Genomic DNA, 23,081 nt, shown 5'->3' with positions numbered 1-23,081 from the left:
ATTCCTGACTAGATCCCAATATGATAATTCATAACTGTACTGTCAAAGCAATTCCCCATCCTTGACAGCACGGGAGCTGATGGGAAGAAATTCTTAGTTTATGCAGAATGAGGGTAATTCTCTGATTTAAGCTAAGCCGGTTAATATGCTTGCAAATCTATTTCTGGATGAATCTTTGCATAGCTAATTTAGCACTTGAAAAGCAATATCATATCTGAAGTACCAAAAAAGCAATCTCTGCTTACAAAGTAACCAAGACAATTGAATTCAGACTAACAGAAGCAGTTTCCAACAGTGCACTCATTTCCATTTGAATGCTCATTTGAGAACTCTTACATTCCAGGTTCAATGGCAACATTAATTGATATATTAATTGCATGAACATATATATACCACGAGAGTGGGGGTAAAATGTAAAACTGAAGCTAGCCAATCATATTGTCAGTGTTAGAAAGATTAGACTCTATACTAGTAATTTTAAAATGTTCTTGAGATGATGACAAATAGTGCTCATTATAGGTATCATTTAAGTTGAAGGATTTCCCTCCTGATTTTCTAATCAGGGAGGCTGGCAAGATAATAGTACAGTACAAAATCTATAAAAGAAACCATCCAGGCATCCTAACCACACTTATCCCAAGAGGGCTGGCACTTCCAGGTAAGCCCATCTGCCAGCAGGATGTGTATGTCAGCCCTGGTGCCTGGCAGGCCACTTGGGCCCCAGCAGCTGCCTGGGTATGCCAGGTGCTGACATTGGCCCTGGATAAAATCAAAAGGCTTATCTGCGGTCCACCCTCAGTGCTCAAGACTCAGTGCCTAAACAAGAGGAAGAACAAGCAACTAGTAGGTTCTCTGAGTGGAGAAGACAGATAATACTATTGGATGACAAAACAAAGGTGGAACTGCTCAAAACTTGTTTTGCCTCTGTCTTCACCCAAATGGAAAGCAGTACCTAACCTGCTGATAACAGAGGATGATGCAAGAGGAAGATGTAGCTCAAGATAGGAAAACAGGTAGTAAGGGAACATCTAGCGACTTTAAATTAATTCAGATCTCCAGGGCCTGATTTATGCACCCAATGATGCTAAAGGAGCTTGTAGATGTAAGGGGACAAATGTAAGGTTCTACACTTAAGCAGGGGAAAGCAGTTGCACAAATGTAAGATACCACTCTATTCTGCCTTGATCAGACTTCACCTTGAGTATGTCTCCAGTTCTGAGAGACACATTTTAAGAAGGATATTGACAATCTGGAATGTGTGCAGAGGAGTGCAACCAAGATGATCAACAATCTGGAAACCTTCTTATGAGGAATAGTTGAGGGAGTTGAGTATATTTAGCCTGGATAGGAGATGGAAAGGAGATATGATGGTCATCTTCAAAAATATTAAGGGCTGTCAAAGGGAAGATGGAGCAAGCTTGTTTTCCCCTGTTCTGGAGGGTAGGATCCAAACCCATGGCTTCCAGTTACAAGAAAAGAGATTATAAACCTCAGGAAGAACTTTCTGATAGTAAGAGCTGTTTCACAGTGGAACAGATTCCCTCAGAAGCTTGTGGACTCTCCTTCTGGCAGATTTTTAAGCAGAGATTGGATGGTCCTGTCATGGATGCTTTAGTTGACATTTCTGCATTGCAGGGGATTGGACTAGATGACCCTCGGGGTCTCTTCCAACTCTATTCTGTGATTCTATGAAATCTCTGTCTATACCCTTTCGATGGAAAGTTTATTCCAAAAGAGATAAACAGAACAGGATGTTTTCTAAACATGGAATCCCTCCAAATTATTTAGGAGGTACTTGATTTGTTAATCAGTCCAAACAGAAAACAAATAAATAAAGTATAATGGTGCCCTTTTCACTCATCCCTCATAGAGCCATTTTACAGATTTCTAGACCTATTGCCTGCTGTTTCTAATGGAATTTTAATGGCTCTTACTTCCGAGAGATTTGTTTTTGAACAGTGGGAGAGTGTAAAGATTTGGACTCTCCAATCCATTTATGAGGTCAGGTATAATAACATCGCATTTGAAGCTCGGTATGAAAGAAACCACAGGGTATTCCTAAGCAGCACTAGAAGCAGCAGGGGGGAAAAGCCATTCCCCCAATTGCATTGGTCTTCTCATCAATTAACTCATTACTGGAGTCAAGCTACCAACCAGATGCAGCAAAGAAACAGAAATCACGGAGCAGAAGTGAAGAAAACGTTTCAGAACCATTTTTGAAGTGCAGAAAGGATCATCTATATGAGTAAATCCTGTTTCTTTTTTCCACACAGACGTTATGAAACAAATCATTGGGAAATGTCACATTTAAGCACGTAAACATTAGATAGAAGTGTATCATGTTATGATAGCCTGGAGAGTCATAATGGTAGTGCACTTCATACTCGCAACAGAAATAGATATATGTATAAAATGTCATTTTACATTCACCTCTTCTTGTACTAGATGATGAACGCTGCTTTTTGAATTAGCATTAGATCGTACTATGGCAGTGCAGCCAGTTACAAGATTTGCTAAACTACCCTGCTGTTTATTTCCTTTAATATTTATTCAGATGTGTTTATATAACAATTGAACAATCTATCTTATGATATTGTTTATATATTCAGATGCTCTATTTGCATTTGATAAAGCATTTAATGAGATTTTGCCTCTCTCCCCCATCATGACACTCTGTATAGTTTTCTTTTATAAATAACACAATCACTTCACTTATCTCTGGATGCCTCCTTTGTTATTGCCTCTGCTCTGAAAATATCCGCAGTCTTCTCCTCTGCATTGTATTGAAGATGGCACCTTTTTCTCTCAGTCATGGCTCTGCCTCTTCCCACTCATCTGAAGGACCTGCACTCCTTGTAGGAAGAACAGTCATACACCTTCAATCTGTTTCATTCCCTGTCTTTGTTTCCTGTACTGAAACTGAGAGACAAACAGTGACAAGAATCATTTCATTGTCAATATCCTAAATGGTCCCCAAGTGCCTCAAATCCGTGTGTGTGTGTGTGTGTTTGTGTGTGTAGATTAGATATGTGGTGTTTATGTTTGTGTACATGTTTGTGCATGGGGGGAGGAAGAGACAGAACTGGGCCCCCTGAGAGCCTATAGGTGGCCTCAGTGGGTTCCTGGGGCAAAGCCTGTGATCATGCTCTGCCTGTCCTTGTGGCCAGTCTCTGAAGACTGGCATGGGGCAAGAGTATGGCAGTGTGCTCAGTTCACAGGTTCCCTATCCATCCTCCCTTGATTGCAGCCATCTTTGCTGTGGACAGCACTTGGTCAATGGTTGACAGGCCTGAGAATTTTACCCACAGCCTTGACTGGCTCGTAGGCTGTGAGATTTTTTTTTTGCCTTCCCTGTGGCAAGGCTGTTTATTGGCTTTCTCACCCTGTCACAACTTTTCTACTAGTGAACCTGGGAAGGATCCATTGCTTATGAGGGGATCCCCATAAGCAATGGGGGAAAGCTTCTGCCCCAGTTGAGGGGAGGGACACAAGTTGGCAACTATGCACCCATGTTGCATGTGGGCCCACATGCCTGGCGGCCCTGGCCTGCACCATCATGGAGCCTACCGGCTTGCTGACTCCCTTGGTTATCCCAGCAAGCAAGCTGGGCAGTGACGTCCGCCAGCAGGCAAGCTGCCCAACAGACAGATCCTTATCTTATGCTGCAATAAACTGGGGATGTATTGTTTCCAATAAAGTTGTATCCATATTTAACCCACATTCTTTTCTCTGGCTCGTTATCATCATCATCATTTTTAATTTGTATACCGCCTTTCTATCTTACAATATACTCAAGGCAGTTTACAGCTGAAGAAACAAAAAATTACATCTTTTAACAATCCAATGCAATACAAAAATGTGATAATAAAACATAACTTTAAAATAGGCAACCTCCATCAAAAAAGTAACATTCAACAATCATTAGAATAGTATACAATAATATCAACATATAAAAGTTAAACAGAAATCCACTCAACAGTTACAATAATATCTAAACTATAATCAATAAAACAACGGCAAGCCACAGTACATAAAACAATACAATACACACTGAGAAGCAGAGAGTAGAGCAAGGCAGGTGGAAGGAGGCCTTGCCTGATGGAGTCTCTCCCCTCACAGTTCTTCCTCCAGGAACAGCTCCCTTATGAAGACTCCTAGGGCCGGAGGGTGGGGCAAGGCAGGTGGAAGGAGGCCTTGCCTGATGGAGTCTCTCCCCTCACAGTTCTTCCTCCAGGAACAGCTCCCTTATGAAGACTCCTAGGGCCGGAGGGTGGGGCAAGGCAGGTGGAAGGAGGCCTTGCCTGATGGAGTCTCTCCACTCACAGTCAGGCTCCTTGCTTTCCTTGCTTTCAGGCTCTGCCCTCCACAAGCATGTGCCTGGTGTACAGTAAGAGGTATTTCTGTTGTGTGTAGCCTCTGTGTTTAGCCACAACTAACAGTCAACCTAGACATTACAAACACACACACACACACACACACACACACACACACATCACAATAAGCATATGACAGCTGAAAACAGCAGCAGCGATATGTTTATTATGCCATCTGCAACTCTAGAATTTCAGCCAAAGAACAGACTTAGAATACTCAATACATATTTTTTTTATGCTAATTGGCTTTTTGAAGTTAACTGCTCTAACAAAACAAAACAAAATCTGTAGACAAACCATGAACAGTAAGGTAAAAGGTAAAGGACCCCTGGGTGGTGAATGTCATGGGCCAAGAGTCGACTTCACCTGCTGAGCAGCAGCCTGAAGGAGCTGTTCAGCCTTCTTGCTCCTGATGAGAACCAGCTGGCTCCAACTTTCTTAAGCAGCAGTTTCAGCCTCAGTCAGTTGGTGGAAACAACACTCGTTGTTCCTGGCCAGACCTTGCTGCGTCTTGCTTCTTGTGATCTTGGACCCTCAGCTTTCCTGACCCCCGGATTGTCTGACTATGTGAACTGAGATACTCCTGACCTTAGGACTAGACTGAACATTGTATATGGACTCTGCCTTGGGTGGTTGGCTGGCTTCTCCCTTCTCTGAGCTCTGCTGTGGCTGGCAGCACAAGACTACAACAGTGAAGTCCAGTCAAAGGTGACTATGGGGTACTGCATTCATCATCTCACTTTTCAGGCTGAGGGAGATGGTATTTGTCCGCAAACAACTTTTCTGGGTCATGTGGCCAGCATGACTGAACCGCTACTGGCACACGAGGACTGTGACGAGTGCCAGAGCGCATGGAAATGCCATTTACCTCCCCGCCGCAGCAGTACCTATTTATCTACTTGCACTGGCATGCTTTCGAACTGCTAGGTTGGCAGAAGCTGGGACAGAGCAACGGGAGCTCACCCCATTGCATAGATTCAAACCAGCGACATTCCAATCAGTAAGCCCAAGAGGCTCAGTGGTTTAGACCACAGCGCCACCCGCGTCTCTACCATGAACAGTATAAAAAGCAAAGTTAATAGCTTACCATAATACTTCACCACTTGATGAAGGGTGAGCTATATATGCATACATTAGGATAGTCCATTGCTGACGGAAAGAAGAAGGATGAGTTTGGTGGATAAATACAGTTCCTAATATGCAGAGCTGAAGTATGGAGAAATAATCTGGTCTACAGGTACATGCGTAAGCAAGCTAGCCCCCTGGCTGGCTGGGTTAAGTGTACCTACGCAGTGGTTTATTTCTGTCCCTAAAATGGAAGCTCACAGAGGATGTAAATCATTGAAAGATAATTGAGGAGATTAAAAAAACCAAAAAACAAACTATGAACCAATAGATAAAAAGGGCACCAAGCTAACCTTTTCCCACCCCGTATATATTTTGAATCATCACAAAATGTTGGTACCTAATCTGTTTCACCACGATTTCCTCTCCATTCTTCGTAGCTGCTGAAAATACCAAAGTAGAGGATGTGCTTGGTTTAGAAGTCGATTAATAGTACACCCTCATCTGCAGCCAGGGAGAGAAAATTAGAGGCAGCTGCTGTACAACTGCCAAGCACAAGAAAAAGACAGACAATACGAAATCAAAAGTGCATTTGAGCTGACAGCTTTCCGCTTAACATTCATTTCATGACAGACCATCCCATTCTGTAACTTACCACAGAGCTCCAAAAGACAAAAATTAGGACTAAGTAAGCGATAGTGTGCCCCCCCCCAAAAAATACCACTCACCTGGTTTTTCATGGTGTTCAACTAGGCTGCCAAATCATTTGTTCTTGCCTTACATTTACATTATTTTCTATCAAGAAGCAAAAAGCCATAATGGCTGCTTATTGGGAGGAAAAAAACACCTATTCTTCAATAGAGTGTCCCTTCATTTTGTACAGGTACAGCTACATTGCACTATTTCAATGGAATTGCTATGGAGTTTGTTTCCAGGAAGGTGTCTTTGAAAATGATTGCCATTAAGGAGGATGAAATGGTGATCAAGCTTATTTATTCACATGAAAGGCCATAACAAACACTGCAATTTCGTTTTTAACCTTGAAAGAGATTTGAACTAAAATGGTTACTCACATGGATCGTCCCAATACTGCTGGCATAGCACAGGTACCATAGATATGTTATCCGAAGATAATCCTAAAAATAAGGTAACCTAAAGAAGGACAAAGGGACGCGGGAGGTGCTGTGGGTTAAAGCCTCAGTGCCTAGGACTTGCCGATCGTCAGGTCGGTGGTTCGAATCCCTGCGGCGGGGTGCGCTCCCGTCGTTCGGTCGCAGCGCCTGCCAACCTAGCAGTTCGAAAGCACCCCCGGGTGCAAGTAGATAAATAGGGACTGCTTACTAGTGGGAAGGTAAATGGCGTTTCCGGGTGCTGCGCTGGCTCGCCAGATGCAGCTTGTCACGCTGGCCACGTGACCCGGAAGTGTCTCCGGACAGCGCTGGCTCCCGGCCTCTTGAGCGAGATGAGCGCACAACCCTAGAGTCTGGCAAGACTGGCCCGTACAGGCAGGGGTACCTTTACCTTTACCTTAAAGAAGGACACAGGAAGAAATCCCCCCTCGTGCCCCCTCCCAGCAGAAGCCTACAGCCGCCAAAGCTTCTCTATATGAGAGGCTACCTGAGAAGTGGGAAATTGCCTCTCATCAGTTTCAGATTCAAAGATAAGAATCTTCATTGAAGAAGTTTTCCACCTCCTCCTTCCCCAGCAGCCCCACTCATCCCTCCATTGTTCTGAAGGACTCTCACCCCTCTTCTTCCCCCATGCAGCTGGCCTCTGCACGCCCGCTATGGAAGACCCACTGCTGCAAAGCTGCATCTCTATTCAGTACATTGAAGTGCATGACTTCTATGGTGTATAGAAATAGTACCAAATCTAATTTCTTCTTTAAAGGTAATTTTCCACCTATGTACTCTCTTTGCAACAACGCTCAATGTTCAATTTTCACTTCCTGAGTGCATCATTTCAGATATTTTTCTCAAATTACATTTAACTTCCCTTCCTTTTCAAATAATCTCTTCCTTGAGCTTTCTTTATTTGTATCTTGCTTTAACTTAACGTTGACTTTCTTCTCACAATGGCACAAAAATATCATACTACCTGCATTCAGCCTGCTTCGGAACTTCCTATAATAATCAGAAGGACCAAGCAGAAATTATCAGCCATCATAATGAATATCACTTGGGTTGCTTTTGACCAGGAAACTCACACACAATAAAAGGCTCCTATTGTTATTGTTAGGCTACATTATGACTAATGGATAAAGTCTGTTCCATTTTGCACAGATCTCTTGGTAAACAATCCTTTCAAAAGAGGGACAGAACAACATCGTCTTTTGTTAAATTATCTGCAATGAGCTTTTATTTTCGAAACAAGTTTCTCTAGAACCACTTTTTGGGATAAAAAAAAGGTGCAATAGATCTAGGCTGGAACTATACACATAAAAGTGATTCAGTTAAACGTGTTGTAAACTTCATACAGGGAAATCCCATTGGCGAGAGATGGGACTCCACAGTGCCATCTGGTGTCACAGTGTTATAACACATGTAAAGTGCTATTTCTTTACGAACGTAGCTGAGTCCCTAGACCAGAGGCTTTCAACTTTTTTGAGTCCGCTGTTCCCTTGACCAACTACATTCTTTCTGCGGCACCCTGTGGGGCTCAGGAGCCTAGTTATGTCACCCCTTGCCTGCAGAGCCGGCAGCCCCTCACCCCTTTTCAAACACCCGCCCTTGTGGAGTGTTCTCTCAGTTTCTTCTCTCTCCTTGGAAGTCCTCCAGGCAGCCACTGCTGCCGCCCTTGGTCTCTGAGCTGCCCCCCTGCCCCAAAGAGAGGTGCCTCCTCACACTGCCCCACAGGGGCCTGGGAAGCACCCCCCTGGCCAGCCCCAGAGGCACCATTCGCCTGGGGAGCCTGTAGCCAGGGCTGCTGCAAGAAACAGTCGTGCAAGCCTTTAGGAGGCAGAGACACGAGAGGGCATCAGAGGAGGGAGGGAAGGAAAGAGGGACAGAGGCCAGTGTTGCCTGCGACATCCCTGAACATCATTCAAGGCACCCCAGAGTGCCAAGGCACACTGATTGAAAACCACTGCCCTAGACTGTCTGTGGACTACACAGGAAAAAGAACAGTAATCAATATCCATTGGTTCAAGAATAACATGTGGTATGAATGCAGCCTCAGACACTTGGCCCATCTTGTTCAGTATTGACTGGTTCTCTCCCAGCCCTTCCTGGAGATGCCAAGGATTGAACCCAAGACCTTCAGCATGCAGAAGTTGACGCTGCAATCCTCCCCCCCCCTATTTTTTGACTGCATTTGTTTATTATTACGGAAGGCAGCATACATGTGCTTCCCAGGCAGACATCCACCCAGGCACTGGAAAGACTCCGACCTTCAACAAGGTGATGACATCATATGCCTTAAGATCATTCCTTGGGTTTTGTTTTCACTGCTGCATGTTGCAATACTTCAACTGGTTGAGAGTCAGCATAGCATAGCGTAGCGTATGCTTGTCTAGAGTGCTGGGTGTTTTTGTTTTTAATAAGAGGATAAAGGTAAAGGACCCCTGACTATTACGTCCAGTCGTGACTGACTCTGGGGTTGCGGCGCTCATCTCTCTTTATTGGCCGAGGGAGCCAGCGTACAGCTTCTGGGTCATGTGGCTAGCATGACTAAGCCGCTTCTGGTGAACCAGAGCAGCGCACGGAAACGCCGTTTACCTTCCCACTGGAGCGGTACCTATTTATCTACTTGCACTAGTGTGCTTTTGAACTGCTAGGTTGGCAGGAGCAGGGACTGAGCAATGGGAGCTCACCCCGTCACAGGGATTTGAACCGCCGACCTTCTGATCAGCAAGTCCTAGGCTCTGTGGTTTAACCCACCACCCGTGTCCCAGAATAAGAGGATATGTAAGCAGTAAAAGAACCTTGCCCCTGTCCATTCAGGTATCTCCAGTGGTGTCCAAACTTTTTTCAAAGAGGGCCAGATTTGATGAAGTGAAGGGCCGACCGAAGTTGTTAACCTTTTCTTAGGATTCAAGTTGTTGAGCTTTTTTATTATTTTGTTGAGGTTTTTTTAGGATTTTACCCCAGGAAATAAACTGCTGGATTAGGCCCCCAAAATGGACTTTGCACATGCCTGCTTTAGGCAGGAGAGAAACGTCAATTGATACCCTGTTATCAGAGGCTTATAATAAAGATTCTGCACTTCAGAACTGCAATACAGTTAAGGAAATATGCATTCATTATAATTTACAGGGGAGGCACACACTTTTATTTGTTTGACATTCCTGCATTGCAGGGCGTCGGACCCTCAGGGCCCCTTCCAATTCTATGATTCTATGACTCCTACTCATTAGCACAATCAGGGCTGTAAAATAATTTACATGCTGTATGCTTATATTACACAGGGAATGGAAGACATAAATATATATTCCAAATAAATCTTGATAGTTCCATTAATTTTGTAACGGCATTAGCCCATCTCATCCTAGCAGAACTGAATACGATTTCAGCGAAATTATGCTGGAATCTCATCTGAATAAAATATATCAGGATTTATTGGCATTCTCTGTGTAACTACAGGTCAATTCACGCAGCAGTCTTGATACACTGGTGTTTTATTGGTGTTTGCCATGGTAAACATATTAAGAGCATATTGTTTTACTTAGACTGTCAGAGACAGTATGGCTCTGTAGACCATATGCTGGGAATTCCTCAGTGGAGAGAGCACTATGGCATTCAGGTCCTGCTTTCATGCTTCCCAGTAGTATCCAGTTGGCTACTGTAAGAACAGAAGGCTGGACTACATGGGCCTTTGGCCTGATCCAGTTGGGCTCTTTTTATGTTCTTGCTGCTAAATATCCAATGGACAAGCACTAAGTCACCTTGGCCAATCACACTGCAATGGCAGACATCCACTAACTGCCCCTGGCTGCCTGCAGATTTGCATCTTTCCTTAAGATTTTACATTAATATTGCATCAAGCACGGGCGTACCTGGGTCGCCACAGAACATTGTAAAGTTTATTCCAACAAAGGGGGAAATTAACAATTTGTCAGAAGTGGCACCAAAAATGAAGCATTTGCTCTATGTCAGGAACTGATGTATTTCAAAATAAATACAGGCAGAACACTTTGGGAGCAATCAGACTCCTAAGACAGAGGTGGGGGCAAAACAAACTAAGGTGGAGGCTAGCCAGGTTTAAAAACCTGAGAAGCAGACCAGAGTGGAACCCACATACCCAAGCAGCTTGCCTGCAATTGGCCAATTGGCAGGCAGCCCTTAATCTACTTCCCAGGCCAGAGTGGAGCCCAAACTAGGAACACAGCAGCCTGGGGAAATCCTCTGATTGAGAGTCCCTTGCCAGATCATGGTGGGAAGAAGCACTGTCACACAATGTCACCCAACCATTTAAGGTAAATTTTCTTCTCTATGAGGCTCCCTAAGAACAGGACATTTTGGCTGTCTACACACCACACATTTAAACCACTCCCCACCCCCAAAAGGAGTTCTGGGAACTGTAGTTTTGTAAGACAGATGTGAATAGTAGCGCTCTGAGGATTAAACTGCAGTTCCCATGATTCTGAGGGATCTGGGTGCTTTAAATGTGCTCCAGATGTATGGTGTGTATGTAGGCTTCATCTTTAGCTAGCTCAACAGTTCACTGACTCCAACGTTGTCCCTATGACCAATTTTAAACTATTGTCTTTCCGCCTGCCTCCCAAATTCTGACGTACTACATTCCAAAGGCAGGAGAGATTCTAAGCTATTAGGGACCATCATACGCCTTCTCGTAAGCCCCTGATCATCCATCAGATTAGTCACTACTGTTACCATAGCAATAGGCCCCATCACAGAAATCAACACAAGTGAACTCATAACAATACCAATGTGCAGTGGCAAAACAACAGCAAATGATAGAAGGAAGACCTTGCAGATCACAAAAGACTTGTTTTTTGTGTTGTTGTTTTTTAAAAAAGCATTTACAGGAGCTTCTAGTCACACCTCAATCAATCATCCTTTTAGGATCAGTGCTGGCCTACCACTAGGCAGTGTGAGATAATCACATCAGATGGTGAATAATGGGGGTGGGGGCACCCTTATACACAATTCTTAGTCCCCATGCCATTTCCCTTTGTCAGCACAATGTGGGCCACTGGCCTATCATACATCACCCAGCCAACTGCCCTCAGGCGCACTGGGAGACACGGCCCAATTGCCAGTGTTGAACTGTTGCTCAGCTGGCAGTCCAGTCATCATCTGTACTTGGAATGGGTGTGTGTGTGTGTGTCAGTTTGCCCTTAGCCTCGGGGGGCGGGGGAATACCTTAGGATTAAAGAGGGACCTGCTTTGTATAATGTATTAGGTGTATTCCATTTGGTTTAAGAAATCCAAATTCCATTTCTCTTCCTGTCTCCACTCTGCACGTGTCTTAGCTCATACCCCAGGGATGTCCATTTTAGAAAGAAGAGCTTATTTCACAAACAAATATGAAGAACAATTCATAGGGATGGAGACACTCCTTCAGGAATACAGGGTCAAAACAGTTTAGGGCTTTGAAGGTCAGCACCAACACTTTGAATTGTGCTCAGAAATGTACTGGGAGCCAATGTAGATCTTTTAGGACCAGTGCTATGTCTAACAGCCACATTCTGTATTAATTGTAGTTTCTGAGTCACCTTCAAAGTGCATTGCAGTAGTCCAAGCAGGAGATAACTGGAACATGTACCACCCTGGCAACACAGTGGGCAGACAGGCAGGGTCTCAGCTGGCATACCAGATGGAGTTGAGAGACAGCCACCCTAGACATAGAGTTGACCTGTGCCTTCATGGACAGCTGTGAGTCCAAAATCACTCTCAGGTTGCATACCTGGTCTTTTAGGGGCACAATTACCCCATTCCAGAGCAGGGAGTCCCCCACACCTGCCCTCTTCCTGTCCCCCAGAAACAGTACTTCTGCCTTCCTTGGCAGTAAAAACACAACAATAATAAATTTTAAAATGAATGTTTGGTGGTTACTCTTTCATGACATTTTGAATTGGCTGCTGAATAGAGCTCCAGCACTACCGTGATCAATTATAATTGAGGTATAAGGCATTTCAAAACACACACACACACACACACACACACACACACAATGCCATGTTTTATATACTTTAAACATTCAACATGACCCACCGAAGACAAAACATTTGACTGCATAATAAATTGACTGCATAATAACATTTGATCTTCCATTATGGAAATTATTTTTCAGATTCTACCACTGGTCAAATACTGCAATATTATCTACTTTCGAATTCATTGTCACTCTACAGTTATTAAACATGGTTGCCATGGCGTTATTTTATACAACACTGTAAAATGCTAAACCATAGACAATAGTGCAAAAGACATTGCACTTACTGAATACTAATACAGAGGATATAGTATTTCACATTCCTAGTGCAATTACTAAAATTTCAGTAGGAGGAATGGAAGGAACACATTCAGTCTGCATTCTATGCAACCTACACTTTCTTGGAAATATGTTCCAATGAAGCAAATGGGTGTTTCTTCTGAGAAGGCATACATAAAATTGGGCTGCAAACAACGCCATGAGTTCAACAGTTTGATTACCATAATTAAATGAAAAATTAAGCCACATTCCAACCCCAAGCCCCCAGAAGAGGGCTTTCTTTTGTTTGTATAAATTAGGAAATGCTCAACTGAAATAACAGTGTTAGAAAGTATGGCCTTTGTTTTTCCAAATGCAGCTGTATGATTTTTCAGAAATGCAAAATATACAGAGAAAATAAGCCACGTTTCTGTAAATAGCTCCTGGCTCCAGCTGCTTTAAATTGATTCAATCTGTCTATGTTACATTTCTCATAAATGTGTGTCAACATTTTCCAGCCCTCCATGCAACAACAGTTTAGACCGTTGGTGTCTTATGATGAAATAAAACCCTAAATGACTTGGGTCCCAAATATTGGAAAGAACGCCTCATCGCATACCAGCCTGCTCATTTGTTAACAGTCTGCAAGAGAAAACCCTATTAGTGCCAAGTGGTGTTTGCCATGCAAAGACTTGGTTTAGGGTTTTCTCAGCAGTACTACCAAAAGCATTGGTCACTGTCCATAGGTATTTATGGATATATGATGGAGTGAGAAAACTGATGAGCTGCAGATATAAGCAAATTAAAACATTATGAAGCTTTATGATGTCCTTAAGGAGATTATAACCCACAATCCCATGGTTCTAGACTTATTATAAACTTGGATGAAACCACTGCCATGACAAACAGAGATGGGCTAATTGTACTTAATACAATAAGGACTCGTTTGCTGTTTCATTGTTTGCTGCCCTGGGCTCCTTCAGTAGGAAGAGGGGGACAGAAATTTATTAAATAATACAAATCCATGAGTGATGAAGCTATACAACAATTATCCCAGCAGGATGTAAATCAACTTATGGCTCCCAAACGTTCTGTAATTGAAACAGAAAGAAGTCATTAAATAAAATGAACGGAAAGGCAATGGATCCTAATAATACCATTCCAGCTGAAATCCATAAGGCTGAAGGCAAATATCTTGTTCACTGGCTTGGAAAACTTTCTCAGCACACATGGCATAAAAGGAAGATGCCCCAAGTGCATTAAAAATGCCTCTGTTGTTCATCTGTGCCAAAGGAAGGAAGCATTCTGGTCTGTGATAATGACAGAAGGCTTTTGGGATTAGCTGCAGCTGGAATGATCCATCTTAGCATCATGCATAACCACTTCTTGACAAATTTTGCTAAGATGCTCTTACCTGGTAGTCGACATGGTTTAGAAAGAACTGCATCTTTGCAGCAAGTCCGCAAACACAGAAAACAATACATTAATGGCCTAGTTCACACACAACACTAAATTATAGATTATAAATAGGATGCGGATGGCACTGTGGTCTAAACCACTGAGCCTCTTGGGCTTGCCGATCAGAAGGTTGGCGGTTCAAATCCCCATGATGGGGTGAGCTCCTGTTGCTCTGTCCCAGCTCCTGCCAACCTGGCAGTACAAAATCACACCAGTGCAAGTAGATAAATAGGTACCGCTGGGGTGGGAATTTAAACAGTGTTTCCGTGCGCTCTGGTTTCCATCACAGTGTTCCGTTGCTCCAGAAGCAGTTTAGTCATGCTGGCCACATGACCCAGAAAGCTGTCTGTGGACAAACGCTGGCTCCCTCGGCCTGAAAGCGAGATGAGCGCCACAACCCCATAGTCACCTTTGACTGGACTTAACCGTCCAGGGGTCCATTACCTTTTTACCTTAAATTATAATTTATTAAAAAGTGGCTTAGTGTTATGCTGAACTCACCAAATAAATAAACATGAAGCTTGTGGGGGATAGTGATTCAAGAGAATGCCTTCTTCCACACCTAAAGGTGGGGTCAGATGGGGCAGCCACACCAATACACTGCTTCAAGCTTTGGGCAGAGGAAAGCTCACCTTTAACTGGGCTAGGGGAGGCAGTTGAGGTTGTACAGTGACTCCTACCTTATCTAGCTCCCACACAGCTCATAATTTTCACTGCTGATCTTCTGATAATAATGTTAATACAGTAATGGCCTGATTTACCTCCATATTTGTGACTCACCTCCTTATTCTGGGCAAGGGCACAGGAGACCATTTCAGGGAAGGCAAAAGCAGTTTCTATAAAGACACTTAAATGAACAAATAATCACAATTCATTTCATCTTCTTTATATATATTGCTGTAAGCTTTTTAAAATAATCCCATGATAAATCTTTTAACAGGAAGCTCAGCCTGAGGAACAAGCAATTATTCAATGCATGTATTCAAAACAACGTGTCAAATAGAAGCAGGCTCAGCTTTTCGCATTGTATCAGTTCCTAATCAGTGCTGTTCCATCACACAGAACAAAAGATTATAATAATGTAGGATTTAAAATGATGGCCTTTACTAATAGATTGCAGCACTGAAATCAGCTTCTATACTACCCAGTGAATTTTTATGGCTCAGCAGAGATTTGAATTTGAATCTCCCAGGATCTAACATTCTGTCTGCTTGGCCTTACTGTGAATAATTTAATTGATATTACTGATTGGTTTCGTGTCTTACATGAGATTTAAATTGATTTAGTATCAACAAGTTGTGCAGCTATAGTTTGCAATGTAGGGACTCAGCTGCTAATAAAACATTTAAAGTGTGTTTTAAGTGCAATATATGATGTAACACTAGGTGGTGATGGCGAGCCTTATGGAAAATTCAATGTATTTTTTAAAAAACGCTTTAAAAAAGCATTTTCAGAGGATTTTTAATATGTGTGTAGACTCCACCTAGATTGGAAGGATAGCTTTAGGTGAAGGGAACATCAGACAATTGATACAGTTGAACCTAGAATCCCACAGATCATCAGATGTCAAAGAGATAAACAACTACCTGATGTTTAGAAGACATCTGAAGGCAGCCCTGTTTAGGGAAGTTTTAATGACTGATGTTTTAATGTATTTTTAATCTCTGTTGCAAGCCGCCCCAGAGTGGCTGGGGAAACCCAGCCAGATGGGCAGGGTACAAATAAAAAAATATTATTATTATTATTAGGTACTAGTTCACTGTTCACTGCTGGCTGGAAGGAACTGCGGGCAGTGTGGTGTGATTTTTCTCTCCCATTAACAATTTCTTCTTACTAATGAAGTCCAGTAAACGGATAGATTATTTTTCTAATCTTAAATATTCAACTATCTGCATTTCTGCAGCAATCTGCAAAGTTTTTTAAAATAAATCCTCATTAAAATTCATCGGCATTTCAGCGCAACTTTCTCCTAATATGTGCATTTTTGCATGCCGATTTGACCAATATCCATATTTTTGCATGCAATTTCGCAATATAATACAATTTGGTACGTTATTTTCACTAATAAATGCATGTTGTGCACATGGGTCGGTTGGAGAACTTTACCGCAAAATTTGCAGAGGTGTGGCTTTGGAAGGGTAATTGTGTTTCAGTTTATGAATTGGTTTGAAACGTGCAAATTAGGTGGCTTCTCATCAAAATGCAAACAAAGTGAAATTTCTCCCCCATACCTGCCTGTTAATCAAACTCAACTTGTGAAGTCAGAGGAATGTTGCGCAAGCTGCATCTTAAATATAAACACCATTAATCTTTCTTCATGATTAAGTTAAGGTCAGCTGTAGCTGCTTCTTTTCCTTTGCAACTGCTATTCCCCATCAGTCCCACAGGAATGTTGAAATGGTTGATTCTGTAGAGCTGGCACACGTCAGTATTTGCTGCTATATCTTTAATGAAACTCCAAAGCTAAAATAATGCCTTGAGATGGCAAGGTCATCAGTAGCCCTGTCAGTTTATTTTAGAAGAGTTTTACTTCATTGGCTGGCACTTTAAGGCAAATGTCAAGTCTAATAAGGTAGAATATTTTAAACTCAGAAATATGTGGTGTTTATTTGAACCTTGCATCAGTTCACTATATGGCACAGCTGTTTCAAATGGCTGTCACTGTATTCAGTGTTTTCTTTATTGAATGTAAAAAACGTAAGCCCCTTTCCTGAGTTTTCAGCAAAATAAACAATATACAATTATTGTGATGCAGATGCTAGGAAAAAGAAGTGGGATAGACAGTCAACGCTGCTGATTTCATCATTGTGAAAACATTAGCTTTTCATAGTACAGTGGTACCTCTGGTTATGAACTTAATTCATTTCGGAGGTCCGTTCTTAAACTGAAACCGTTCTTAACCTGAGGTACCACTTTAGCTAATGGGGCCTCCCACTGCCGCCACCGCCCGATTTCTGTTCTCATCCTGAGGTAAAGTTCTTAACCAGAGGTGCTACTTCCAGGTTAGTGGAATCTGCAACCTGAAGCATTTGTAACCTGAGGTGTTTGTAACCCGAGGTACCAGTGTATTTGTACATTATCATGGATCATGGAACATGAGACAAAAGAGGCAATATATATTTTCTCAGCTAGCTGAACCTTCACGGGCATTTTACATATCGGAGAGGATTTGTATCCATATCCATAGTCCTTTTAGAGCAATCATAATTTTAATTTCATCACTATGAACCCTAGCTGTTCATTACTATTCTGAATTTGCTATGCTTTCTTTGGGCCTCTTTTAATCCTTTCTGTATTACTGATCAAATGAGGTGTTTTATTTCAGTTTCTAGTAAAACCCCTTCAGGAGAAAATTAACATGGACCATATATTGCTTTAAGATTAACCATATATCAAGAGACTCAACACACTGATAAGTACCACATTAATGGTGTAATCCAGTGCATGTCTACTTGGAAGCAAATCCCACTGAGTTCCTTCCAGGTGTGTAGAGCCTGCACTCCTAGGCATACTTTCTGAAAGTAAGGCTTTTTGAACACAAGAAAACTGAGCATATGTATACAGGATTGGACTGTGTGACTGTGTCATATCATACTAGCTGTTTCTCCCAGAAATGTTCCAGGACATATTGGAACCAGTTGATGCAATATGCGGTATGCTGTCCCTAACTGGAATTTCAGTTCTGGATGTTATCCTGGAATAGCAGCCTTTCTGGAAAGGAAAAAAAAAGAGCATTAATTCCCCACAATGTCCTTTGCAAATTTAGACACACACTTAGAGAAATATTAATACCCTTCAAGCTTGTCATTTGATAAAATGAACTACTTCCCCAGGAGTACATTCCAGCCTGACATTCGAACAAAACTAGAATGATTACTTGTGAGCAAATTTGCTTGGGATAGATGCTGCAGCCTGCTGCTGCAAATGGATATTTACTTGTGAGCCTGTTTGCTGACTGAAATGACAGCCTGGAATAGATATTCACAAGTACATTGTCCCTCGTTGCTGCCATTTGCACATATGTACTGCAAATGAGTGAAGAGCAATGTAGAACAGAATAAGAAGCAAGAGACACACAAATACCCATCAAAACATTAAAAAAATTAACTGCCACAGAAGGGCTTTTGTGCAGGCGTGCCTTTGTAATGCAAAATCCATTTTGAAATGGGAAACCTAACTATTATTACTCCCATCCATCGGTATAAAAAAGAACCTTTATGCTGGCACTGGGCCTAGTTAGTGCCGACATTATACTGCAATCCAGCGAGCAGCACAGATGTTGCACAGTTGACAACCACTGATATTAATCTTACCTGAAAGTTGATATCTCCCAAATAGCTCTGTATTTTTATACCTGCAAGTCTTCCGCTCCCAGAACTCAAGACACACTGCAAATGAAAAATGAGTCACCTGACATCATGCTGACATCAGGAGATTGACATATTGGTGACCACCTGTGAAAATGACATGCTGAGGGAGCTCATTGTCTGACCCACTGGCCAGATCATAAGTTCCACCACGCCTGTTCTAAAAAAACACTTGGGATTGGCCATGTTCGTGCAGTGCTGCAGAACATGACATCCAAGTGTTCTCAAGGAACAGTGACACTAGGGTGGACTTAAACCTTGACACAATCTCATCATGGAAATCAAACACCGACTGTAATGGGAGTGGCTAGGTCTAAGCCTATGTGAAAATAACAGCTTGTCTTCTCCCTGTACAAATGCAGCCATATACTTCCAGATGTTCAAGGGCTGATTGTAGCTGTTCATTTGAAAGAGACAAACACTTTTGCATACTGGTAGGCATTTACCTCTTCACTTATTGCAGCCCATATTCTACCAGAACTCTGGTACGTAAATCAGGTATTAAGGCCCTGCCCTCATGGGTTGCTATCTCATTTGCTTGTGGTATTGCACTGACAGTGATACAAGGATGCAATGGACAGATATGCTAGACTCCATCAGCTCCAGCACCCCAAATGATGTCTGGAAAAGCAATCAGTTCTTCAGAATTTCCCATGTTATCTTCAAAAGAGGTTTCTAAAAGTATGCATGGAGTCCATTTATAGCCTGCCTTTTTTCCATTATTGAACTCAAGGTGGCATTCAAATGGTCTCCATTCAAAACACCGACTAGACTCAGCACAAAGCTGATATATCAGGTACCTTCAGGCTAGACCTTGCCACACACACAGAGTGCATTTAAAGGACATGCCTTCCCCAAAGAATCTCCAGAGTCCTAATATGCAGAGCTGTAATTTCCAGCTGTTATGTACTGAGTTGAATAGGATCCAAAATGCAGCAGTCTGATTCGTCCTAGAACAATAGGATCCAAAATGCTGCAGTCTGATTGGTCCTAGAACAATAGGATTCAGAATACAGCAGTCTGGTTGGTCCTAGAATAATGCAGCAGTATGATTGGTCTGCAGGAGCCACCCAATCCAGCTCCAGATGGAAGTGAATCCACAAGCTGATTGGCCTACAGGAGAAGGCTGTGCCCTGGCAAAGGCTTGGTGGAACAGCTCTGTCTTGCAGGCCCTGTGGAAAGATGTTCAGTACCACCAAGCCTTTGCCAGGGCACAGCCTGACTCCCTCCTTTGGTAATCTTTACAGAACTCTAGCCCAATGATTGCCATTAATTTGATCTGAATTAATTTTATAATTAAATGATTTTAGAGTGTTGTATTATTTAATTGTTGTAAGCCGCCCTGAGCCTGGCTTCGGCTGGGGAGGGCAGGATATAAACAATTTATTATTATTATTATTATTATTATTATTATTATTATTATTATATTCTTTCAGACCGAGACATACCTAGGCTCCCTTGTGCCCTTGGCAAAGAGCTGTATTGGCACGCCCAAGCCCCCATCGCTTGAAGAGCAGTGGGGGAGCCACCTAGAGAGTGCACAGATGGGCTCCTAGCCACTCCTAGATAATAATAATAATAATAATAATAATAATAATAATAATAATAATTTTTATTTAAACCCCGCCCTCCCCAGCCAAGGCCGGGCTCAGGGCAGCCAACAACCAATAATAAAAACAAGTTGATTGAAATACAACTTAAAAAAACAAGATTAAAATACAACATTAAAACAATTAAAACATTAAAATGCATCCTCATCACAGGAGGAGAAAGGAAAAAAGAAAGAGGGGGAGGGAATCAAATTGATTCTAAGCCAAAGGCCAGGCAGAACAACTCTGTTTTACAGGCCCTGCGGAAAGAAATCAGATCCCACAGGGCCCTGGTCTCATGAGACAGAGCGTTCCACCAGGCCGGAGCCAGTGCTAAAAAGGCCCTGGCTCTGGTTGAGGCTAATCTAACTTCCTTAGGGCCAGGGACATCTAGGGTGTTGCTATTTATGGACCTTGAGGTCCTCCCTGGGGCATACCGGGGTAGGCGGTCCTGTAGGTATGAGGGTCCTAGGCCGTGAAGGTCAAAACCAGCTAGACTGAAGAGGCACCATTTTTGTGTCCTCCCCCCAACCCAGGCTTACGCCCTTGGCAGGAGCCAACCTGGCCAACAACTGCTTCCAAGGGGGTGGAAACGGAACATAAATGAAAGTGTTTGAAATTTCTCAAGAGAGGGAGGCACAATTGGTTCTATGTGCCTTATGTTGTGCAAGCTCAGTTGACGTGGCACCGAGAAAAGGGAGGGTGGGAATCTTGGTTTTAATCACACTATTCCAGCTTGTAGTAAAGCTGGCTCCAAACAGCCTACTTTCCACTCGTTCCATTATAAATGCATGGCTGGGGCTTCATTTCTGATAATAATATAAAGGTCCCCAACTTGTATTTGAATGGGACTGTTCTAACCCTAGACAGCTGTGATTCAAGCAATGCAGGCTTGGAAAAAGTTTTCTATTCAGCAATCTATTGTAGCATGAGTGGAAAAACCAGCCGGCAGAGGAGGGAGCATTTACATTTAGCAAGTGGTTTGCACACATGCTCCTGGCTGGTGGGGAGAGAGGTGGTGAAGTCTTGCTGAAAGAGTTTTAATGCAGTTCAAAAAGCCACGGATATAACAAAACTTTTGACAGGCGCTATTTTATGAGAAACTGCACCTGCCAAAGTGTCTTTTTGTGATTATTTTCCAAAATGTTATAGTCGCTGCATCCTCCTTTAAATCTCTGCATCCATGCCTTTTTAATCTTAATTGCATGAGGTTTGACAATTTGTTTATTTCTAATCAGGCAGTTAACAAGCCTTGTGGTCAGGTCTACATTTGTAAAGAACAACTTACTGTGCTCTAAGAGTTCAACTGTAAAATCCAGAGCTTTAAATTATGTACGTTTGACATTCTTGCTTCTTAGGTATTCATTATCTTGTCCGTTTCTCTCCAGCCCTTTTTAATTTTGAAAGTAGACACCATTGAGACATTTTTTGTCATTGCAGTTTCCTAGCAACACTAAGCTACCTGTTGTCATCTTGAAAGCAGGGAGGGGGTGTCTGCTGTACTGAAACGCTTTCATGTATCATTTCCCTTCAAATGGATACATTTGTGGCTAATTATGTACTTTTGTTTGATTCCTGTAGTTTATGTAACAAGAAACTGGAGAAATAGTTTCATTTAATTGAGTATAAGGAACACAGCTTCTTTATTTGTCGTTATTATTTAACACAGCACTTTTAAATTAAATGAAGACCTGTTAATGAGTGACTGGGGATATTTTATCCATGTTGGCATCTTCATCTGACATGACAGTGACTATTTCCTCTCCTGTCCAGTCCATTACTGACACAAGACCTCGAGGAGCACATCCATTGCCACATTTGCAAACATAAAAGGGGAAGACAGGGGCTGTTGAAAGTGACCATTCACTGCCCAATATGGCTGAAACACGTTTACTCAGAAGTAAGTTGGATTGCATGATTGGAGACGGTATATCGGGCACAGAGTCAACTGTTGTATTCCGATCCTGCCTTGCAGATTCAAGTTTCCCCTCTTGGGGGGCACCTTCGACTATGACCCTAAACCAGGTAAGTCAGGAGTTAATCCAGGAAGTTCAACAGGCTTTGCTTCTCACCTGTGGAGACTAGGATGCTAGGCGGGCTTACGAGGGAGAAAGGAAGCCCCTACAGACACACCTACAATAAACCCCTTTGGGCTACCAAAAAGACACACCTGGGTGCAAAGCCTGCAGGGAGGCATCAAGGCCCTCTTTCATTGACTGTATGCACAATATCCCCTCAAAGCGCCGCCCGCCCCAGTCCTGGCACTCAGAGCTCTCGCAGGGGTCACCTGCCACTTTATTGACGTCCCCTGAAAAACTTAGGCGTCCCCTTTCTGTCTGCTGCGGGAGGGAGCTTCTCTCAGGACACACAGGCATCCAATTTGGGTTAACCCGGTTCAGATGGACCTAATTGGGGCCAATCCGGTTCAGCCCTTTGTATTCTTCAGGGAGGATAGCTACAGACTCAACCGGTCCTCAGTTTGAGAAGGGGCTGCTGCTGGGGCTTCTAGGTTGCTGAGTCCACCGCGAGGATCCGCAGTAAGTGTTGATTTTTTCTCCCTGTGCTCTGCAATGGAAATGTTATAGCTCTGTTTGCTGAACAGTTTCACTTTTTATTCTTGAAAATTGTGAGTTCCTCTAATCTCCATCCCTGTCAAACTATGGGGGGTGCTAATGAATGTGGCTTGGATCTGAAATTGGAGTCCATCTGAGTTAGCTGTTTATCTAACCTCTTCCGCAGGTGAAGAGGTTTGCTGGATGTGGAGTGAGTTTTCATGCTCTGGTTTACAGCCCGTTACCTTTGAATTCAGACTTACTTTCCCCCATGGGCTCTGTGGGGGTGCCCAGGGGGGAGGG

At 42.8% G+C, this 23,081-nt stretch overlaps 1 long non-coding RNA gene across 1 annotated transcript; it reads right to left on the bottom strand.

The window, feature by feature from the left end:
• Nucleotides 1-2,617: 2,617 nt before the first annotated feature.
• Nucleotides 2,618-4,418, bottom strand: LOC308473006. Its single transcript, XR_013983867.1, has 2 exons — nt 4,096-4,418; nt 2,618-2,919 (listed from the first exon to the last, which is right to left on the bottom strand). It is a non-coding gene; the product is annotated as an uncharacterized lncRNA (long non-coding RNA).
• Between the last annotated feature and the right edge of the window lie 18,663 nt (nt 4,419-23,081).

The sequence above is a fragment of the Podarcis pityusensis genome (genome assembly GCF_964106645.2).
Source record: "Podarcis pityusensis genome assembly, chromosome: 3".
NCBI classification, from domain to species: Eukaryota; Metazoa; Chordata; class Lepidosauria; order Squamata; family Lacertidae; genus Podarcis; species Podarcis pityusensis.
This window is presented reverse-complemented; position numbering and strand designations above follow the sequence as displayed.